Source organism: Schistocerca gregaria, chromosome 4, assembly GCF_023897955.1.
Source record: "Schistocerca gregaria isolate iqSchGreg1 chromosome 4, iqSchGreg1.2, whole genome shotgun sequence".
NCBI classification, from domain to species: Eukaryota; Metazoa; Arthropoda; class Insecta; order Orthoptera; family Acrididae; genus Schistocerca; species Schistocerca gregaria.
In genome coordinates, this window is record NC_064923.1 from 534,305,393 (window position 1) to 534,327,986 (window position 22,594).

A 22,594-nucleotide genomic window follows, 5' to 3' on the forward strand; every position below is an offset into this window, starting at 1 on the left:
AACTTCCTCCCAGGCTTCCAGGACGGAGTCCCAAAGAGCGTCCGCAGTAGTTGGTTGGTTTCGTGGCCAGTTCTCTGTTAATGTTCTGGCGACCTCAGCCCACATGTTTTCCATGGGGTTCAAGTCAGCCGCCCGTGGCGGCCAGTCCAGGACGTTGACGCCAATCGTTGAGAGCCGCTGCTGAACAAATGCAGACTTGTGAATGGGAGAATGGTCCTCTTCCAATATGACGTCCCCTTCTCCATACAGCATTCGCACTGACGGAAACATCACATTTTCCAATATGTGGGCATACTGCGCGCTGTCCAGAGTTCCTTCTATCCTGTGAAGAATTCCCGCCCCTCTCGCAGAATTCCAACCCCAGCAGGTAACAGATAGCCGGCCACTTCTTCTCGTCGTGGTTACATATTCGCGTCGATGGCGAGTCCCTTGCGGCCTGTAAAGGATTCGTGAACCGTCGTCATTGGTGGAAAACACCGTCTCTTCAGTGAAAATGACGTTGCCCCACGACGCCTTCAGATGGGGCTCCGCAAATGCTAGCCGGTATAAACCGTTGTCTTCGCTGAGCTCTTGTTTCACGGAGGATCGTCGCGCATGGAGTACAGCGTCCCTCAGCCTTCGGCGAATCGTGTCACTGGAGCCGGGAAAGTTTGTCTCATGCCGCAACTGCTTCGCGTTCAGAAATCGATTTTCTCTGCTCCTAGGCACTAGGTCCATGTCTTCCTGCTGTGGGATCACTCTGTTCCTGCCTGAGCCAGGAGCCCTGTTGGTGGTGCCCCTTTCAAGGCAGATCCTCCACCATCTCGTTGCAGTGGTATGTGGTACGCCATACCGTCTGCCAGCTTCTCTGGTGGAACATCCTCTTTAGTCAAGGAGAGCGACGACTCTACCTCGGCCGGCCGGAGTGGCCGAGCGGTTCTAGGCGCTTCAGTCTGGAACCGCGCGACCGTTACGATCGCAGGTTCGAATCCTACCTCGGACATGGATGTGTGTGATGTCCTTAGGTTAGTTAGGTTTAAGTAGTTCTAATTTCTAGGGGACTGATGACCTCAGATGTTAAGTCCCATAGTGCTCAGAGCCATTTGAACCATTTTTTGACTCTACCTCGAATAGACCTCTCCCAGTGAGCCATTACGTCAGGCAGCCTGATGTGTATTTCTGCTTGCCGCTTTTATACTGATGCCAGGAGAGGAGGTAAACATATTTACGTCAAACGGAGCGGCAGAGGCATGCGGCGCAGCCGTGCTGGCTCGTCCCGGGCTGGTGGCCCACCAACGCCACAGCCAGCTCGCTCACTTGCGTCTCTCCTCGGCCAGCCTGGCTGGCCCGTAGCTCGCGAGCCGCGGCAAGTACAGTCCCGGGCCGCATGGCCACAATCACCCCTTGAAGGATCAAAAGTTACACCTAACCTACCCAGGTATGTAGTACAAACTAACGGAGCTACAGCTATTATGCTATAACATATGCAGGCACACCTACAGTTGACGATTTATTCAAATACTTGACGAACAATACTTTCAAAAATACATTTTAAACATAGCTACCACAAAATATTTCACCTAGCTAGCAATAGCATGACGCAGGAAACTATACTTTCTTGTAAGCGCTGTGCATTAGACGTAGCCTTAGGAAAACCTGTATTCAACCATGTCAATTAAGCGGAAAGTAAAGGTAAACCGGTCTGGATACAGCTTCTCCAAATAATAGTATGTACTTAGTATATAAAACACGTTTTGTGCACTTATAACATGTACTTAGTGTCTCTGAAACAATACGTGCTGCACGACGGAAATTACTTTCCGATGAGGCACTTCATTTACATCTCAATGATACACGACTACTAGAGAACATTGCTCTTCACAGTATTCAGTCCACTTGTAAATGAACATCATGATATTGCAGATATTAAGCAACACGTTACTATGGATGAGAAAGGCATAAGGTTTGCAACCAAATATGCTGCTCCTTGCTACTACTGAATATGAAGTTGATTGTTAACGTGTCTTCATAACCATGTGTGCGGCGTTCCGCTCTCAGTCAGCATAGACGTTTTCGCCGCCTTATTTCTAGTTAAACGTGTGCACATCTCGCTGATGGTGGACCAACATTGGACATTTCTCGTCTGTTCAACGACGGCGGTAGGCGCCGGGTTCGAATCCCGGTCAGTCAATACAACTTCAGTCGTCATTTAAGGTTCCAAACCCACTACTGGTGACAAACTGTGATATCTACATTCTGATTTTAGGTACGTATTAAACAATCCGATTAGGTGCTGGGTTCACATCCTTGTCCCCAGCATTATATGATGGAATTTCAATTTTAAACATGAGCATCCTTTATTCCTAGACAATGCAACACTGTACAACGTCTTTCAAGGTTAATTACCAAGAAGGTAATTGTCATGTTAGGGTTCCTGCTTTCGTACAAACATTACCGTCATTTACGTTCAAGTTGAGAATTGATAACTGATACTGGTGCAAACGTCAATACTTGACGTCTCTTTCTGCCTAGTGATCGAGTCTCGATAAGGCACAAAGCTTTATTTGGTTAACAATGGCTTTACGTTCTGGATTTGCTTCCAGATCCAGAACGAAGACGCTGGTCATGTCATTTAAAGTACAACTTTATGTACAAGTAACTGTTGACGAGTAATGTGACCAATGATATTACTTGTGATTCGCTGTTAATGTTGGGATTTCCGTAGAGTGGTTGCCGCCGTTAATCACATTTTCTTTTAACTGCTTAGTATTACATAAAGTTGATGCGGAATCACTCCCCGTTGAACGTTGAACGACGTTCAACATGTGTTGGGTAAACCTTTTAGACAGCAAAGAACTTGTTTCCAATTGCCGTACTACTTTATAAATCCATATACTGTCTCAAATATTTAATTGTGCCTAAGGATTACTGAACGATTTATGTGACAAAACTAGTTGTCCCATCACATTTGAAATGTCAGTTATTATAATTATGATTAGTTTACAAACGTTAAGAACTGCCTGATCTCTTCTGTACTATCGTGATATTACTTTACATGTGGACGGAATGTTATAAAGACCGGTGTTCTCTAGTAGTCTCTAGCGGTACCCAATGACTGCACTGTGGAGGGTTGCGACTATGTGCAACACAGATATACTATGTTGAATGCATACATTCATGTGCAGCCTACACGTTGGAATTCAGGGGTGACCCATTTTTTTACTGTCGAGTGTACATTTAAAATATAATCTACCAATTAAATTTATAGAAGTTTTAGATTCAGAAAGTATTTAACTCACACAACTTTTTAAACTGACGAAAACAAAAATTATTCAGTTGCTAAGTATGTGAATGATTAAACTGCGAGTAATAGATTAACAGTGTAGCTAAAAGGGAGCTAAGATTTAGTTAGTCAAAGCAAGATTTCCAGCTGGAACTAAGGCCACGCTCAAACAGTTGCTTGGTTCAGCTCGGACTATACACCACACACAGCATACATCTCCGAATTATATAATAGCTGCATATAATGGATCGTATTCGTCCTCAGAACAAGAAAAGTCTGGCCCATCGAAAAAGGCAATTGAAAATAAAAATATATTAGAAGATTGGGACACCAGATCTTGCAGCATAGGATTAGCAGAGCGGTCTTAGGCGCTGCAGTCATGGACTGTGCGGTTGGTCCCGGCACAGGTTCGAGTCCTCCCTCGAGAATGGGTGTGTGTGTTTGTCCTTAGGATAATTTAGGTTAAGTATTGTATTAGCTTAGGGACTGATGACCTTAGCATTAAAGTCCCATAAGATTTCACACAAATTTGAACACATTTTTGCAACTGATCGTTCAGAATAAAAATGCAAAAATAATCCTAGAGAACTAACGCAAGAGCGCTTCAAAATCAATCGCTTTTCCCTGGTTCAAACTCAAGAGCGTCCCATAAAAAGTACAGGTATAGATTTCGAACAAATTCCTTGTTTAATCAGGTCCCCCAAAATGATCCCCTATTTTCAACTGTCTTAACATAACTCAGGCATGTATTGCCTACTAAAGATGATGATCCACTTTTAAAATCAAGGCCAAATAACGGCCATTAGCGAAAGCTATTCAACGTTATAGACTTGGATCCAATATAAGTCTCAGAGAGGCTCAGCAAAACAATACACATTCAATAATCACACACGGAAGAGCTTTTCATCATTTTTATGACGGACCCTGAAACACAGGGAGTCCTGACAGGATCACGAAGGCACCACAAATGGAAACCAACTCAGAAGACGCAACGGCAGACGGAAACAATGAAGCTTCAGGTGACCAGAACGCGGCGACCACCTCCTTCGTCGTCGGCGACCGCGCTCTTACCTTGTGGAACAGCACCAAGAAAAGCCTCCTCAGAGAGCCGTACGCGCAATTAAAATCGCTTCAAGGATCCTCACGACTGCTCTCTAATGAGACGTCGGGAAGGCCGTCGCTAGGAAACGAAACCAAAGAAGTAAAATCGGATGCGACAATCGATAGTAAACTTTCGAAATGAAAACAAGAACAGTGCCCGTGACAACAAGGAACAAGTCAAGAAGTGTCAGAGTGGAAACTAAGGAGGAAATAGTAGCGCCGCGCGGGATTAGCTGAGCGGTCTGAGGCGCTGCAGTCATGGACTGTGCGGCTGATCAAGGCGGATGTTCGAGTCCTCAAAAATCGTTCAAATGGCTCTGAGCACTATGGGACTTAACAACGGAGCTCGTCAGTCCCCTAGAACTTAGAACTACTTAAACCTAACTAACCTAAAGACATCACACACATTCATGCCCGAGGCAGGATTCGAACCTGCGACCGTAGCAGTCACGCGGTTCCGGACTGAAGCGCCTAGAGCCGCTCGGCCACCATGGCCGTCACGTTTGAGTCCTCCCTCAGGCATGGGTGTGTGTGTTTGTCCTTAGGATAATTTAGGTTAAGCAGTGTGTAAGCTTTGGTATTGATTACCTTAGCAGTTAAGTCCCATAAGATTTCACACACATCTGAACATTTTTGAAATCGTAGCTACCACGCTCAACACAGTAAGTGTCTAACAAGAATGCTTGAGCTCACGCATTCGGGTTGCTATAAATAAAATTAGGATCTTTATTTCAACATTTTCGGTTGCAGTGTGTTGTTCTTTCTTCTACCTCTTCATCACGATTATGGTACAGCCAAATCGATTAATGTTCTCAGGGCTGCACGCATACGTTCCTGGTTTGAAGAACACTCAGACACCCTCTCGCAACAGAATGGATGTTCAGTAATCCGATCTGAACCACACAAGAGAAATACTAGAAATCGGGGACAGCAGTTACCAATAAACATCCCCACGATAAATACAAAAATTCTGTCATCTCCGAACCTTCTGATACTTAATAGATTTATCTGAAACACAGAAGAAGCTAATTGCACTATCCCTACTGCAGTTACTTTTCACACAGTTCCTGCCAGGTAGTCGTACTCGGTGAGCCGAGGTGCAACAGCTGAGTCTCAGCCCTCGCGTTTCGGCAATCCCGCCAAGCAGTCCCCGCGCGGGCCCGGCGTTGTGAACGTGACGTGGTGCCGGGACGCCTGCGGCACATGGCGGCACATGATGGCACATGACGGCCACAGTGCAGCACACCGCGGCACGATGCTCCACAGGCCGCTGTCCGGCGCGGCTTATGGGCTCCTTGGGCCTGGCGGCGCCATGAATAATGCAGCTGCCGGCGAGCGTCCGCTCCGCGCAACCCGTATGCGGACACCGTGCAGCCACGCCTGCCAACTTCCCAAACTGTATCGCCGCCGTCCGGCCGACCTATGTTTATGGAAGCAAAACTTCCGCTGTGACGGTGTTGTGCGCCGGTCGCGGAGGCTATAACTGGCCAGCCATCAGACAAAGCATCAGTTCTGCGCTTACTTTAAATAATTTTGAAATTTAAATGCTCTTCGTTCAGCTTAGGCTTATACATAATTATCCGTTATTAGAATAGCTCTTCGTGAGCTCTCCGAGACACTTTGGTTCATCAGCGAAGTATTTACGCTCAGTATATCACTTGTAGACTTGGAACAAAATGCGCTATTTGCGCTGAATGGAAGGGTTTCCGACTGTCCTCTGCATACACTCTCCACGCAATTATGGACATATATGGTATAGCTTAGAATACATAGTATTATGTCTTTAGTTATTTACAACATATTACGTAAAGACGTAAAGATCAGTTCCAATGAATAGATGTGAATCTTAATCTTTTTTTGTCCACGGAGACTACCACAGCCAAAAACTTCAACTCAGTTTATAGCAAGATGGGTATGCCTAATACAAGTGACATATTCTTCTATGCACCTCTGAATACCAGCACGGCTGATAATTACCGTCCACAAGAATCCCCAAACAGGATAACTAACAACGATACCTTCCATCTAAAACATGTAACAACAAATATGGCAAGAAAAGCAATAATGAGAATCTCTTCTGATGCAATAGGCAACGACAGTATCGGTATAACCATGATTAAGAATGTTGCTGATATCTTAGTACCTGTCTTAACTGACATATTTAATTATTCAAAAATGGTTCAAATGGCTCTGAGCACTATGGGACTCAACTGCTGTGGTCATTAGTCCCCTAGAACTTAGAACTACTTAAACCTAACTAACCTAAGGACATCACACACATCCATGCCCGAGGCAGGATTCGAACCTGCGACCGTAGCAGTCGCACGGCTCCGGACTGCGCGCCTAGAACCGCGAGACCACCGCGGCCGGCTTTAATTATTCCCTCGTGAACGGAATATACCCCACTGCATGGAAAAGAAGCATAATTCGACCCATCCCTAAGATCGAAAACCCGCAACAGCCTAGTGATTACCGACCAATTAGCATACTGCCTGATGTTTCCAAAACACTTGAATATATTGTTTATGACCAAATCACTGAACACTTGCATGAATTCAGTCTATATGACAAATTTCAATCCGGTTTCCGTAAACATCACAGCACAAACACTGCTCTAATTAAAGTAACTGATGACCTGAAATATGCCATCGACAATCGAAAGGCAACAATATTGACGCTACTGGACTTCAGCAAAGCTTTTGACACTGTCAACTTTGACATATTACTCAGAAAAATGCAACAGCTTAATTTCTCTGAGAGTGCAATGAGATGGTTTGAAAGCTACTTAAAAGACAGACAGCAATGTGTTGTCTGCGCAAATGAAAAATCTTCCTGGAAACATGTTTCTTCGGGAGTGCCACAAGGATCAGTCTTAGGACCACTTTTGTTTTCTTTATATGTCAACGATATTTAGTCGGTTTTGTCCTCCTGTAAACATCATTTCTATGCCGACGACCTCCAGCTCTACCTAAGCGTCAGACCTGAAGACGTAAACACTGCAATCGCTCTGATGAATGATGATCTGTCTTCAGTAGTGACTTGGGCGAAAAACCTGGGGCTTAAATTAAATGCAAAAACGACGCAAGTAATCTTAATAGCCCATCAGAAATTAATAAGTTCAGATTTCCGCGAACAGCTACCTTCTATTTTGCTCGAAGGCACTCCAATACCATATCAGAAAACAGTGAAGAACTTGGGTGTAACTTTGGACGAGCATCTCAACTGGGCGGAGAATACAGTCGCAGTGTGCCGAAAGACGTCTGCTTGTTTCTATGCTCTCAAAAAGTTTCGGAACATATTCCCACAGGACTTGAAACGCCAGCTCGTGCAAGTACTCGTTCTACCGAACCTCCACTATTGTGATGTGATTCAACAAGGCATGAGTAGTGAAAACAAAAGACGGCTAGAGCTAACCATGAATGCCTGTGTGCGTTACACCTGCAACATTCGCCGATATGATCATGTTAGTGCTTCATACTCCGAGCTAGGGTGGCTGCGGCCGGACAAACTGCGTGACTACCACACTCTATGTCTACTTCACCGACTCCTCATCGCACAAGCACCCCAGTACCTAGCCTCAGAGATTAAAAACCTGTCATGCCATCATAATCGAAACACGAGGTCACTCTTATCTGCTATCCTGTGCCCACTCACAAAACAAAAACTTTTGCAAACTCCTTCTCAGTTGCCGCTGTCCGCCTCTGGAACAAACTGCCCCTTAACTTGAGGAAAATTCAATCTCCTGTTGCTTTTAAGAAGAAGTTGAAGCATTTCCTACTATCATCCGCATAAAATTCTCCACAAAATTAATGTGCAAGGCCAATCCTCTCATCTGTCAAATAGCAAAGCTAGCGTCTCCTATCTTGCTACTGAGATGCCTTCCTCTTCATCTATCTCTATTAGCCACGCAGTCTCCTTTTCCTTTATATTTTCCTTAATTATGTTTGATCATGTCTCTCTATTCTTCTCCTCCCTTCACCATGAGTCTCCCTCATACTCCCTGCTGCCAGCACTCCTATCTAAAATCTTTCTCTTCAATAATGTATTCTTCGAGGTGTACCTTTCTAATTGTTTATCTCACTTTTTGTATTAGATGTAGTTTAACATGCCTACTAAAACATATGACTGTAAAATAAGTAGAATGCCTCGTTAGATGTAAGAGAGGGCCTGATGGCCCTAATCTTGCCAGGTTAAATAAATAAATAAATAAATAAATAAATAAATAAATATATTTGGAGCTCTATTTTCCAAAAATGTATACGCTTTTTACATTCTGGTATATAGTCTGTGATTTTTTGTTATTATCCCTAACTTTAGGAAATGCTAGAAGGAAAGATTGCAAAGGATAAATAAAACGTGAAACAATGGTTCCATCGGCTGCATATGTCCATACCTACACTCTATAGTCAGAAACCTTAGTCGTAAGGTAACTCTGCTTATAAGACGAAGCTTATTAAAAGATCAGTGAAACATATTTTATATAAGATTTTGTGTGTACGTATTGTGTATTGCAACCGGGGACCTATAGACGAGGGAGAGGCTTCGTCCCGCCGTAACCCTCAGTGGTTCACAACACCACAACAGGTGACAGTAGTCCACTCACCTAACCGCCACCCCACGGCGAACATAGGGTAATTGTAAGGTTTGGTCCCCAGTGGACCCCCACAACCCCGCACACCGTGAACTTCTCATACCAGACGAGTGTAACCTCAAATGTTTCCGTGGTAGAGTAATGGTGGTGTATGCTTACGTGGAGACAGTGTTTGCGCAACAATCGCCGACACTGTGTAACTGAGGTGGAAGAAGGCGAACAGGTGCGCTTTCGGCGCTGCAGATGGAGACCGCCTTAAAACCGTCCACTGACTGGCCGGCACTCCGGGCCTCGACACTAAATCGATGGGTGCATTCGTGCGAGGCTAGCCGGGTGGGCTTTATATACTACTGGTCCCAGATTAAGATACAAAGAGTCAATACATTTTCAGTATGAGAACATAGTATTATCTTTATAGTGCACAGTGTCAGCAGAGGCAAAAGTGGTAGTGAACCAGTACTTTTACGAAGTCACCAAATCGACTTAAATAGCGATTGTTAATAGTTACAAGAATTGGCTACCCATATTAAATATTGGCCGGAACAGATATTACCATTTGAATACCACATATAGGTCAAAAGGATTAAAAAGGGATCTATTCACCTAAAGCAACGGCCGTGAAGGCCTGGAAAATCGCATCTCTTTTATTACCGCTATTTATGCCGTAGTACATCACCAAGTACAAAACTATGTTCAAGATGGCGCTCTGTCGTTGCTGTAACGCAACGCCGCGTGAAGAAGCGATTAGCCGAATCACTACTAACTTTACTCCCGTCTACCTGTATTTATCCCATGACACATCACCAGCTAAAACAGTATTTTCGGGATGAGCCTGTTCCTCATTTGAATAACATGTTATCCGGTCCTGAGAAATAATTCTAGAATAATTACGAGCTCTTCATTTAAGTATTTACTTCAGCATGTCGTTTGCCGATTTACAAGCTAATATGTAGTAAAATGTAGTATTCTGTCGATTTATCTTGTTTCCCATTACTGGCAATGAAAATGGTGACTTGGATTTCCATGATAACCTTAGAGAAAGCTTAAGCGCTCGTTTCACAGTGTTGCGGTAGTTAAAATGGCGTAGTCGATATGAATAATCCAATGTGATGGAATGGGGTAGCTTATTGATGCCAATAGACCTGGAACACTTCTAGCTGATACATAAACTGTGTGCCGAGGTTGGAGACGGAACCAATATGGTAGGGCAGGGACTTGAATGTGGAACGCCTCACCATCATAAGTATTGGTTCAATCTGTAGTTAACGGTAGAGGGCATAGACGTTACTTTGATATCTTCCCAGGAGAAGGAGGGTATGAATCTCGTCGTTGTATTGTGCCTATCGATGACCTACCACCGCTCATAATACAGAGTTTTGAATTATACCGATACAAACAAAGAATTTAAGTAAGAAATGGAAAAAGTTTATTTCATAATGTAAAGTTCTGAATATTCCGTACCATTAAATTTTCTCTTGTTATACACATTTCTTGAAGAAGTAGCTCCTAATTGTGACGCTAATGTACGCATCTGACAAATAATTTAAACTAAAAGTTTTTTAGCACCACATTATCTTTAGGATATTTAAGGAAATAGATTGTAACGTACCAGTTACAATTTACTAGAGACTTGGCTTTCCAAGACATATGATGAAGAACGTTCATTTCATGTCCCTCAGTCCTTCGACTGCTTTTCTACCATTATACATTCCTTGTCGCACAGGAACCATTTTTCTTTTAAAATATCCCACTTGTCTACTTCTGTATCTACTGGATGAACACCATGTGTTACGAACTTAGATTCCTCTAAAATCAGCTTTCTTGACACACGTGCTCTATACTAAATGAAAAGCGAACTTTGCAGTTAAAATATAATAAGACCCACTAACACTGCTTGCATAATCACAGTTAAAGAATCATTTTTCATTCCAGCAATGAGCATAAGTTTCCTATAATTGAATGTCTGTAATAATTTGAAGTCTTTTCTGTAGTATTATTTGGTATCTCCTTTCTATTATCTGTCAGCTGTTGCATTTCATTTCGTCTATCAACGATTTTCTCTCCTGTGCCAATATCATCATAGCAGCTACATCCAAAATCATCAGACATTTCTTGGTAGTAGTCACATCTTTTTCTTCTCCTGTAACTTTTTCCACCTACCGCCCCTGTAGTAGCATGGAGGATATCCTCTGGCGTCTTTACTCTCTTGCTATCATCAGGTCATTGATTCTAAGCAATTTTCTCCCATAATATTCTCCGAATCTGCAGAGATCTCGTCATTTCTCATCAGTCCTCTAACCTTTCAGCATCATTCCGTCACACCACAACATAAACGCACTTAATGTCTTCTTTTGTGCTATTCCCACAGCCATGATTCACTTCCGTACTGGCTCTGCTCCAGTCTCAGAAATTTCACTCACATGTCTTCCGTTGTTTGGGACCAGTCAAATTGCTTTAGTGACGAACGAGCTTTTTTGCCTGTCTGCATCTTACATATTCTTCGATTCGTTTTTCATGAGTTGCTTTACTTCAAAGAACAACGGAACTCCATCACTTCGTCTGCTGATCCCAAATTTCGATATCACCTGTATGGCTAATCTCATTTCTGTTGATTTTCAATTCTTTCGTTTTTACTTCATTTACCCTCCATCTACAGGGTGTTACAAAAAGGTACGGCCAAACTTTCAGGAAACATTCCTCACACACAAATAAAGAAAAGATGTTATGTGGACATGTGTCCGTAAATGTTTAATTTCCATGGTAGAGCTCATTTTAGTTTCGTTCTTCCACCTACGCTCAATGGAGAGCGTTATCATGATTTCATACGGGATACTCTATCTGTGCTGCTAGAACATGTGCCTTTACAAGTACGACACAACATGTGGTTCATGCACGATGGAGCTCCTGCACGTTTCGGTCGAATTGTTCGTACGCTTCTTAACAACAGATTCGGTGACCGATGGATTGGTAGAGGCCAATTCCATGGCCTCCACGCTCTCCTGACCTCAACCCTCTTGACTTTCATTTATGGGGGCATTTGAAAGCTCTTGTTTACGCAAGCCCGGTACCAAATGTAGAGACAATTTTTGCTCGTATTGTGGATGGCTGTGATACAATACGCCATTCTCCAGGGCTGCATCAGCGCATCAGGGATTCCATGCAACGGAGGGTGGATGCATGTACCCTCGCTAACGGAGGACATTTTGAACATTTCCTGTAACAAAGTGTTTGAAGTCACGCTGGTACGTTCACTTACTGTGTGTTTCCCTTCCATGATTAATGTGATTTGAAGAGAAGTAATAAAATGAGCTCTAACATGGAAAGTAAGCGTTTCCTCACACATGTCCACATAACATATTTTCATTCTTTGTGTGTGAGGAATGTTTCCTGAAAGTTTGGCCATACCTTTTTGTAACACCCTGTATATTCTCTACTCATCAGATCCTTCTATTTAGGAAATGCTACAATTCTTCCTCAAAACGAATAAGAGAATCTTATTTATGCCCTTTTACCGTGAATTTTAAGGCTACTTGTGAAATTTTCTTTTAGTTTCCAATGAATGACTCTTTTTGTATTTAATTACCACATAGATCATGCACGGAGAACAAATCCAGGTTCCCAGTAGTCGTTGGTTGCTAGAGCTGAGAGAAGCACATCAGAGAAATGACGAGTCCTTCCCGGAAGCGCGGAGCTCGTCAGGTCCAGAAATGCGTTCACCCCGCCTGCCAAGGGTCGCGCCCTGCCTCCTGGGGGTGGGGCCTGCATTATTCATGGCGATGCGAAGCGGGCGTGCCGCGCTGCCCCTGAACGGTCAGTCGACGACCCGGCCCGGCCGGCGCTGTCGCATCGGCGCCGGGGAAGTCAGCTGACGGAGATTGCGACCAGCCGGAGTCCTCGGTTAACGTTGTTTCGCTGCAGAACAAGAAATATCTATGAATTTCTAAAGTTCAAATTGTATATTAACTAGGACAGCAAAATGTGCTTAAAGCAATGACGAACAGAACTGGCTATTAACGCCCAGTTACACTCTTTACTATAATCATCAGTGCCATAATCAGCTTTTAGGCTTGAGTCTGTTCCGTCTTCATGGCTCAGCCTTAGACGGCAATTACTTCTTGGGTTCAAAAGTTCAAATGGCTGTGACTACTATGGTACTTACCATCTGAGGTCATCAGTCCCCTATAACTTAGAACTACTTAAACCTAACTAACCTAAGGACGACACACACACCCATGTCCGAGGCAGGATTCAAACCTGCGACCATAGCGGTCACGCGGTTCCAGACTGAAGAGCATAGAACCGCTCGGCCACCCCGGTCAGTTTACTTCTTGGGTTTTTCAAAATTTGTTTCCCCATTTGTTGTACGTTTAAGAACTCTGAGCGATAATCGCCTCTCTGAATTTTTTCCCACATAGTCCATCGTTTTATCTCTTTGTGTGTTATATCGTTTATTGGTGGCCTGTTTCGTGTCTACTACCTTGGTTCTGTCATTTTATCTTATTTTGTATACTTCATCTAAGCTCTTAGGAAACCCATTTAGAAACACAAGGTAGCCGCGCGGTCTTGGGTACCTTGTCACGATTCGTGCGGCTCCACCCGTTGGAGATTCGAGTCCTCCCTCGGGCATGGGTGTGTTGCCCTTACATTACTTAGTTTAAGTTTAAGTTAGATTAAGTAGTGTGTAAGCCTAGGGAGCGATTACCTCAGCAGTTTGGTCCCATAGGAACTTACCACAAATTTCCAAAGAACCCATTTAAGACACATGGAAAGTATTACAAGTACAGCAACTGCCAAGCTTTTATAAAACTTAATTTTAGTTCCTTTCGTTGCCTTATTTTTTTAAAGTGCTCTTTATAGTGTATTTTGTCATAAAAATATCTCTGATCTTAGTTGTTCGACTCCTCTCAAAGCCATTCTTTCTGTCCTACCAACAATTTTGTTATTATAATGGGTTCTTGCTTCTGCCAGTTGTTTTAAAATGAACACTTCGCCGATGCATGACCTGCTCTTTTTTAAATCTATTCCATGTCTGAGAGGTATGCTTTATTTGTAAATTGTAATTGGAGAAGAGTCTTGACTGGCACGAGATTCCTGATTAGTAGTGTTTTCGGATCTCTAGGAGGGGACTTACTTGAGGTAAGCAATCATGAGAAAGAGTTAGAACAACCAACGAAAGGGTAAGAAACTGTGATTCGATCGATGGAGTTTCAGACGTTTGAACGTGGCAGGAACGTTAGATACTCTGAATGGGGAGATGCTTAGTCTCAACATAAGGTTGATCACTAGAGTGAAATGAAAAGAAGGTAAGGATATCTAATCACACAAATACTGGGCAATATCAAGAAAAGTAAAAAATGATACATTGAGACTACGATCCGTTATAAATAGCAAGGTAGAGCAGAGAGAGTGTTACTGTGAAATATTCAATCATTGCTCTCATCAGAATCGACAGCAAACCAACGTCGACAATAAACACATGCACATGCCGTCATCACAAGCGTAAGATAAAACCATAAATTTCATGAATAAACTGATATGTAGATTTGGTATAAAGTTCATGAATATACTGATATGTTGATTCGGTATGTAGGGAAATGATAATCTCACTTTTAAGTGGATTACAGTAGTAGGGAAAGGGAAAGAAGAAATTGTTGAAAGGGAATATGGGCTAGATGGTAGGAATGAGGGCGGATAAAGACAATTTCTGCAATAAATTTCAATTAGTAATAATGAATACACTAATCTAAAACCCCAAGGGAAGAATTTATATTTATTAGGAAAACGCTGGAGTTACGGGAAGATTACAACTTTATTACATCATACTTAAAGAGAGATTCCACAATAAAGCAATAGATTGTAAGGTCATCCCAGGAACAGATATAGACTCCGATCACAATTTAGTAGTAATCAAAAATAGGCTAAAGTGTAATTATAAGAATAGGCTGAAGTGCAAGAAGAGGGATACTGAAATACTCAGGACTGAAGGGTTTGAAATTCTCTGATGATATAGGCAATGCTTTATTGAGCACCAACGTAGACAGTTCGGTTCAAGACGAACGAAGATATTGAAGATGTACAATCTCACATGTTGGATAGACGAAGATAGATACAAGGAACGTAACTGCAAAGAAATCTTGGCTAACAGAATGAGTTCTTCCATTTATCGATGAAAGAAGAAGTACAAGAATAAATAGAAAAATTCAGGAATACGGAAAGATGAGCCACTTAGGTACTAAATAAAGAGGAAGTGCACGAATACCATGACGAAATGGTGGAAGGAAAAATCCAAGGAAATCGAAAAATAAATGGTCGTCGAAACGACTGATGCAGCATGAAGAAAAGTCAAAACAACTTAGGGTGAAAATAAAATTAAGCAGGCAACGTTATTGGTGCAGTGGGAATTCCATCATTAGGCTCATGGGTGAGAAAAAGTGAACTTTTAGATGACGTAAGTGACGAGAAAATGGGAGTCGAAAAAAAAGTCATAGGTGATCCAGAAGCCTGAACGGTAGAGTTAGACACATGAATGGATATGCAGGGCCTCCAAGGCCCTGCCCTAATTTAAAATTTTCCTCTTTTCATATAATCATTCTTTGGAGTTAAATTTATTTCTGTCAAATTTATTGTCATACTGAAGGATTCCTAAGATACAGTAAAAGGATGTGGAGGACCTGTTTAACATTTTATTAATTAAAAAAAACTCTAAGAGTGAAATTTTTATTAGTTACATCCATTTACATACAACATGTACAAATAATTTTATTAATCACTTATAAGTTGCAGTTTACATTTTATAACATTTATTACAACCAACGTTTTCAGTTAAAACATACTCATTATTCAAGATATTATGTATATAGTCATATTTTGACAAAAAATTATTATTCATCATTCACATAAAATTGCACTTTTCTTAGTTTTCAACATGTGACAAACAAGAAGCACAAAGGACGCCACTATGTTCCTTACAAATGTTGGTTTTACACTTAATGCACGTCATATCACTCTTTCCTGTGTTTATTACATGGACAATAATTGCATCTTCTTCTTTTTCCTGAAACAGGTAGTAGGTTCGGCAATATGACATCTTTTTGAACAACACATTTTGCATGGCATCAATGATTTTCATAGGAAGATTAGGGATCTGAATATGAAGTTCCATTAGTGGTCTTACCATTTCCTCTGCTAAATCTCTTAGGAACAAACGCCTTTTATCACTTCATCCACTATGATATGTCAAATGTTGGGCGGAAAATAAAATTTCACTGTTAATTGCTGCGACGTCCATCATATTCATCCATAAAGCAGATGTCCATCTTCTTGTTTGTCCCTTGCAAGTGTAATAACGAATTTTCTGGTTATCTACTCCTCCCTTCGTAGAGTTATAGAACTTTATTATATCTCATTTCTTTTTCGCATGAGTTTCATCAATGTTTCTGACGTGATGCATTGTGCTAATGAGAACTACAGACTTTTTCTTTTTGGGAACATAACTCACCATTGTAATGTAACCTCTAACTGCAAACAAAGAGGAATTAATTTCTCTTGAGGCAGATGGTTTCATCTCATTAGGAATTTCTGATTTATTTTGTTTCATTGTTCCCACCACTGTAATTTCCTTCTGAAGCATCTCTTCTGCCAGCTGCTCACTAGTAAAGAAGTTGTCAACAGTAATATTTTTTGATGATCCTTAAATGCTTTTAGTAAGATTTTTCACCACATTCAATCCAAGATTTTTCTGAATAGGTTCATGGGGCTTCCTTCCCGTGTAAACAATTCTGTCTAAAGCATATGCAGATGTAGTATCACATGACCAAAACATTTTTATGCCATACTCGGCTGGTTTAGAGGGCATATACTGGGTGAAGCTGCATCTTCCACGGAATGGGACTAGCTGTTCTTCAACTGTGAGCGAATCATTGGGAATCATTCTATTTCTACACTTGTCAAGAAATAGTTCCCATGCATAGCGAACAGATGCAAGTTTGTCATCTGCAGATCGGGCTTCACGGGTACGCCTGTTATCAAATCGAATCATTCTGCTTATATCGTCGAATCTATTTACTGTCATGGTGCCCTTATATGTAGGATTTCCATTTTCATCCAAGAATAATTCTCTAATAGGGGCATTCCAACTCTTCTCAACACCAGAAAGCAGTAAAAGACCAAGAAAACCCTCCGTTTCAGCAAGCGAAACGTTTTTCCACGTTTTACCACGTAAAGCAGCCACTCTTCTGCCTTCAATATTTGTGCAGTTGAAGATTTCCTCTAGTGTTTCCCTGGAGATGAAATAGTCCTAGGCATCCTTAGGTTTACAGGTTTTCAATCCACAGGCTGGACCAGGTGCCTTCTTTACAGTATTATGGACAGGCGTATGAGGATCTAATTTCCAAATCGTTCCATTCCGACTAATGTATGTGTGGTCCTCTATACCTTTTTGAGGTGGTTCTTCATTTTCAGACTCTGATGTAATATTATCGGAAGGACTGTCATCTGCCTCATTATTCACATCAGCAGGTTCATTGGCTGATTCTTCACTACTTGCATCTTCAAAAATATGTCCTTCCTCTCAAGAATCATCTTCTCGAAACCACTGAGCCAGAACACTTTCTTAATTACCTGCATTTCCACGTATTCACTCTCTTGCTTTGCGTGTCGACCATAGCAAAAGGCGTGTCTCTCGAACAGCAGCTTGTGCAGCACTAAACGAGTCATGCTCGTAAGAATATGGGTCTTACAGCAACAAACAAATTACAGTAACAGTGAGGCTGACAAGAGCAACACAGGAAACAATACTATGCAACAAAAAAGCATCTGACAGCAAAAAGATCAATAATACACCGACATCGCCAATATGTGAAAGTAGTGTGTATTATTTTTTAGTTATACTATTACTACTACAGCTACTGCTGCTGTTGACACTCCTGTTGCTGGAATTACCACTACAGTTATTGTTGAATTAATAACAGCTCATAAAAAATGTTGAAGACAATATAGGCTCAAGAACATTTTTAAATGTGTGAGGGCTTTTGAATCCCTGCTTATGCATTCACGGTGTATGGGTAAACGTATAGAATCATACAAAACACGTAAAAAGGTATCTCGTTCAGGCTCGATAGGAGTAATATCACTGTTTTAGTGAAGAGTACTGGAAAGCAGTTTGAAATCAAAATAAACATTACAGAAGTTTTTTTTAAAATGAAGATATACAAGGTCCTCAGAGGCCCTGTATATGCATCATAGGGTTAACAGAGTTTTGGATGATCAGATGAGGCAGAATTCAGTTCAGATTTGTAAATCATTGCAGGAAGTGGTAACAAAACGATTATTTTAGATGCTTTGCACAAGCTACAAATCTGGAGGCAGCCCACCAGTCATTCCGAAAAATATCATCAGATCAGTCTACAAGATAGAAAGGGCAGATTAAACTCGAGAACTGTGGTACAATCAATTTAAAAGCTCATGCATCCAGGTTGATGACACGATAACTGAAAAGAAAATTGGTGTGTAAGATGAGAATCAGTTTGGCTTCAGGAAAGTTAAGGACACGAGACAGGCAGTTCTGCCCTTGCGGTAGATAATGGAAGCAAAGTATAAGGAAAATCAAGACTTGTTCATAGGATTTGTTGACCTGGTAAGGGCGCTCGACATAGTAAAATGGTTTATAATTGTCTAAATTCTGAGAAAAATAGGAGCAACCTATAGGGAAAGACAGATAACATGCAACATGTACAAGAACCAAAAGGGAATGGCAAAGTGCTCGGATTAAGGACATGTAAGACAGTGGTGTAGATTTCGCCCCTACTCTTGGGTGACCACGAAGAAGAAGAAGAAGAAGAAGTTACGGAATTAAGCCTACTTGGAAGTAAAATAATACTTTCCAGAATGAGATTTTCACTCTGCAGCGGAGTGTGCGCTGATATGAAACTTCCTGGCAGATTAAAACTGTGTGCCCGACCGAGACTCGAACTCGGGACCTTTGCCTTTCGCGGGCAAGTGCTCTACCATCTGAGCTACCGAAGCACGACTCACGCCCGGTACTCACAGCTTTACTTCTGCCAGTATCTCGTCTCCTGCCTTCCAAACTTTGCAGAAGCACTTCTGCGAACCTTGCAGAAAAGGCAAAGGTCCCGAGTTCGAGTCTCGTTCGGGCACACAGTTTTAATCTGCCAGGAAGTTTCAAAATAATACATGACCTACAAAGCCGACTAGATAAAGTACAGGACATTCTTCATCAAAAGAAGTGTGCTAGTATCAAACATAATTCTTAAACGGGAGAATAATTTCTAAGAATGTACGTCTGGAGCACAGCGTTGTATGGTAGTGAATCATGGACTGTGCGGAAATCGGAGAAGAACAGATCCGACGCGGTTAGGATAACGTTTTGTGGAAGGATGTTGAAAATCAGGTGAACTACAAAGAGAAGAAAAGAGTAGGTTATATGCAGACTCGTCGAATACAAGAGCATACGGAAAACACTGGAGAGACGATCAGAGAAGACAGTAGGTCATATGATATGACATCATAGAATATTTACCATTACACTACAGGGACCTGTAGAGGTTGTAAACTGCAGGCGAAGTTAGAGACGTGTGTGTCCTACAAATAATTGAGGACATATATGTAAGTGCTACTCTGAGATGAAGAGATGAGACGAAGAAAGGAATTGGGCCTCCATCAAGAGTGGTTATTACAAAAAAGAGAAAGATGAAACTGTGCCAGTTTGCGAGCTGCTCTGGACAGCGTACATGTTATAATGTACTACTTTGGGTTAGTATCGTGTGCTGATATAAAAGAGTTTCTTTCCTCTGGCTCACGAGGAATTTATCCAGCGCGTTCCTAATGTTTTCATGTATCTGGAAACAATGAACCTCTTGCTTGTAGAAGTCGTGATTAAGACTCATCGGTGGGCACTACACGGCGTCGGAATTGGCGGGTTTAGCGATGGGATGATAGTGCATAGTGGCATTTGCTTAGAAACAGCGGTCCCAGTTTGAACTGTTTCAGGTGGGTTGCCGAGAGTGATATCAGCTGCTTCTTTTGCACAAGCAGCTTGCAACGAGCATGTTAGCAATGTGGTTAGCACCCTAGACTCTCATTCAAGCGGACGACGGTGAAAAATCCACGTCCGGCCGTTTTTCTTTAGGTTCATCGTAATTTTCATAAAGAGCACAAGATATATGAATATACGGTTCCTGTGAAAGGGGACTGCCGATTTCCTTCCTCATACTTACAAAGGAAAAGTTCGACCTTGTGCTGCGTCTGTAATAATCTCGTTGTCAGAATGTAAAACATTTATCTGCCCTCGTTTTGCAACCAGATGGAATTCGGTTCTGGGAAAGAAATGAAGAAATAGTAAGTGGCTATATTTCTGCTTCTCCCTAGGTTAGTCTTGTAGACGGACACGCAATGGGTTGATCAATGCTGTTAGGAAACTTACATTACAGCAATGTGCCTATCCCGAACATTTTAATCACAGGTGCGCTTCAGAGTGTTTAGTACTGAAATGAAGGTATTCCTTACATAAAGCGTCCATATCACTAAACACAATACTATTAGAGAGCATGGCAAACGAGTTTTGTATTTGAAATCTAAAGGTAGTAAATGTGATACGTGTGAGAACAAACCTGAAGATTTTTGTGGCCCACGTAATCGTCTGTAGTCACTTGCCTTTTTGAAGTAATTGGTTGAATTCTAGAGGATTGTTTTCTATTTATTTGACTCCACAGTCCTGAAATATTTTACAACTGATAACTTTTTCTCGTTGACAGTTATTAAATATATTTGCTTGTGATCACGATTTTGGCTTATTACACATAAGTGACACATTTCTGTGAGCTGTGTCTTATAAGGAATGATTACGCACATTTTACGAGGTTCTTGTAGATCATCTCTTCTGGGCTGAATTTCTTTGCTTCTGTATTGAAATCTTCAGCATCCATTGGCTGTATTAAAACTCAACCTTCTGAGGAATGGTTTTTCCATTCTTCTGCCAAATGCGTATCTATGAATTCAAATTGGCCGGCATGGTGGTTTAGGGATTGACTAACGTATGGTATTTAAGCTAATTTTATGTTGTGCGATAATTATAAGTAATTTATTATACCATTGATGTAGTGTGTAGTCATTCTCATCCATTTCCTTGTAGCTCTATGTCGTGCTGTGGCAATTAAAGTCTCCTCTTAGGAACTATATTATCTGACTGTATAAGTTTTGGATGTTAGTGTCTGGCTCAGACTAACCAGGGTGTTTGTATATAGGCAGCATGGTGAAGGTTCTGCACTCGGTTGTTAGTATCTCTAAGTCGCTGCATTTGCTTCTGCCTTTCAGTGCTATGGCTACATGTCGTTTCTCAAAGATTTCCCTCTTGTATTTAGGGTGTATAGTTCCTAAGGCTAAACGTATTCCCTCCGTTTCTCCTTTGTGCCTTTTTTGGATACAGCGTATGTCCCATTTGTGTCCGCAGTAAAGTTATGCCAGTAATTGTTTATTTTTGGTGATTCACAAGCACTTAGGCTTACAATTGTCAAGTTTGACTCCGACAAGTGAAGTTTCTCGTTCTCGTCTCACTTTAATTTCCTTATGTGAAAGGTTTGACTTTTGCTTGTTATCGCAACTTTTAGAGGAGACGCCGACAGTATCTGTGTAGATAGTGCGCTTGTGGAGACTCTATTCGTGTCCCTTACAAGGGACTTCTGAACAAAGAACTTATCCGAACCTTTAAGCCTCTGATGCAGCGGCGAGAACGCATGATTGCAAATTTGTAGGAACTTGGATCGCATCAGAACGGACTTACATGGACAGTGAAGGCAAAACGTGGTAAACTAAGATTTTTACATGTGAATGAGAACACAGAGATGAAAATGAAATGCTTTGTGGTAGCGAAATACGCATTCAGAAAGTTAGGTCACCTGGTGCAACAACTTTATCTCTATTTGACACCAATATGACAAGTTTCTCGTCGACGAAGATGAGCATAACAAAAACACTCCATTACCCGAGCAAGGAATACGTCCGACGCGGCCGGGAACTGGACCATCCATCTCGCGATTAGTGCCATCGGCGCTAACCATTACAGCACCATCTGCGGACAAGAAAGATGTCATTATGGCGATTATCAGGATGTGGAATATCTCATGAGCTGTCTCAGCTGTCTCAGCAAAGGTACTCTAATGAGTTATGGCAGAGAAGCAAGGAGGCATTTGTATGTAGCTAAATTTTGAACTGAAAAAATTTGTTCTCCAGCAACAACAAAAAGAAAAAACTGAGAACCTCGCTTTACTAGAAATGAACATTCTAATAGCTGTGTCTCACACGTCGTGGTCGACAGTTAGACGCAGAGCACCTCCCTTAAATAGGTAACAGTCATAAGGCGATTTATACTGTGAGCACAGAATACTACACTTTCAACCAAGACACTGTACGCATACTAATCAGCAGTTTCCCTTTCCTGACACATTAGCGTGCCAGTCACTATATGCATTAGCTTCTGCCTACTAAGTTCGAAGAGTAATCGTAAATTTCGAGTCTGCTGATAAACGTGATTAAAGAAGACAACCAAGAAGTGGAATGAACTTAAATATCGATCTGACATACTTTGCAAAAGAACAGCTACCGTTGTGGATAAAGTGAGGAGCCAG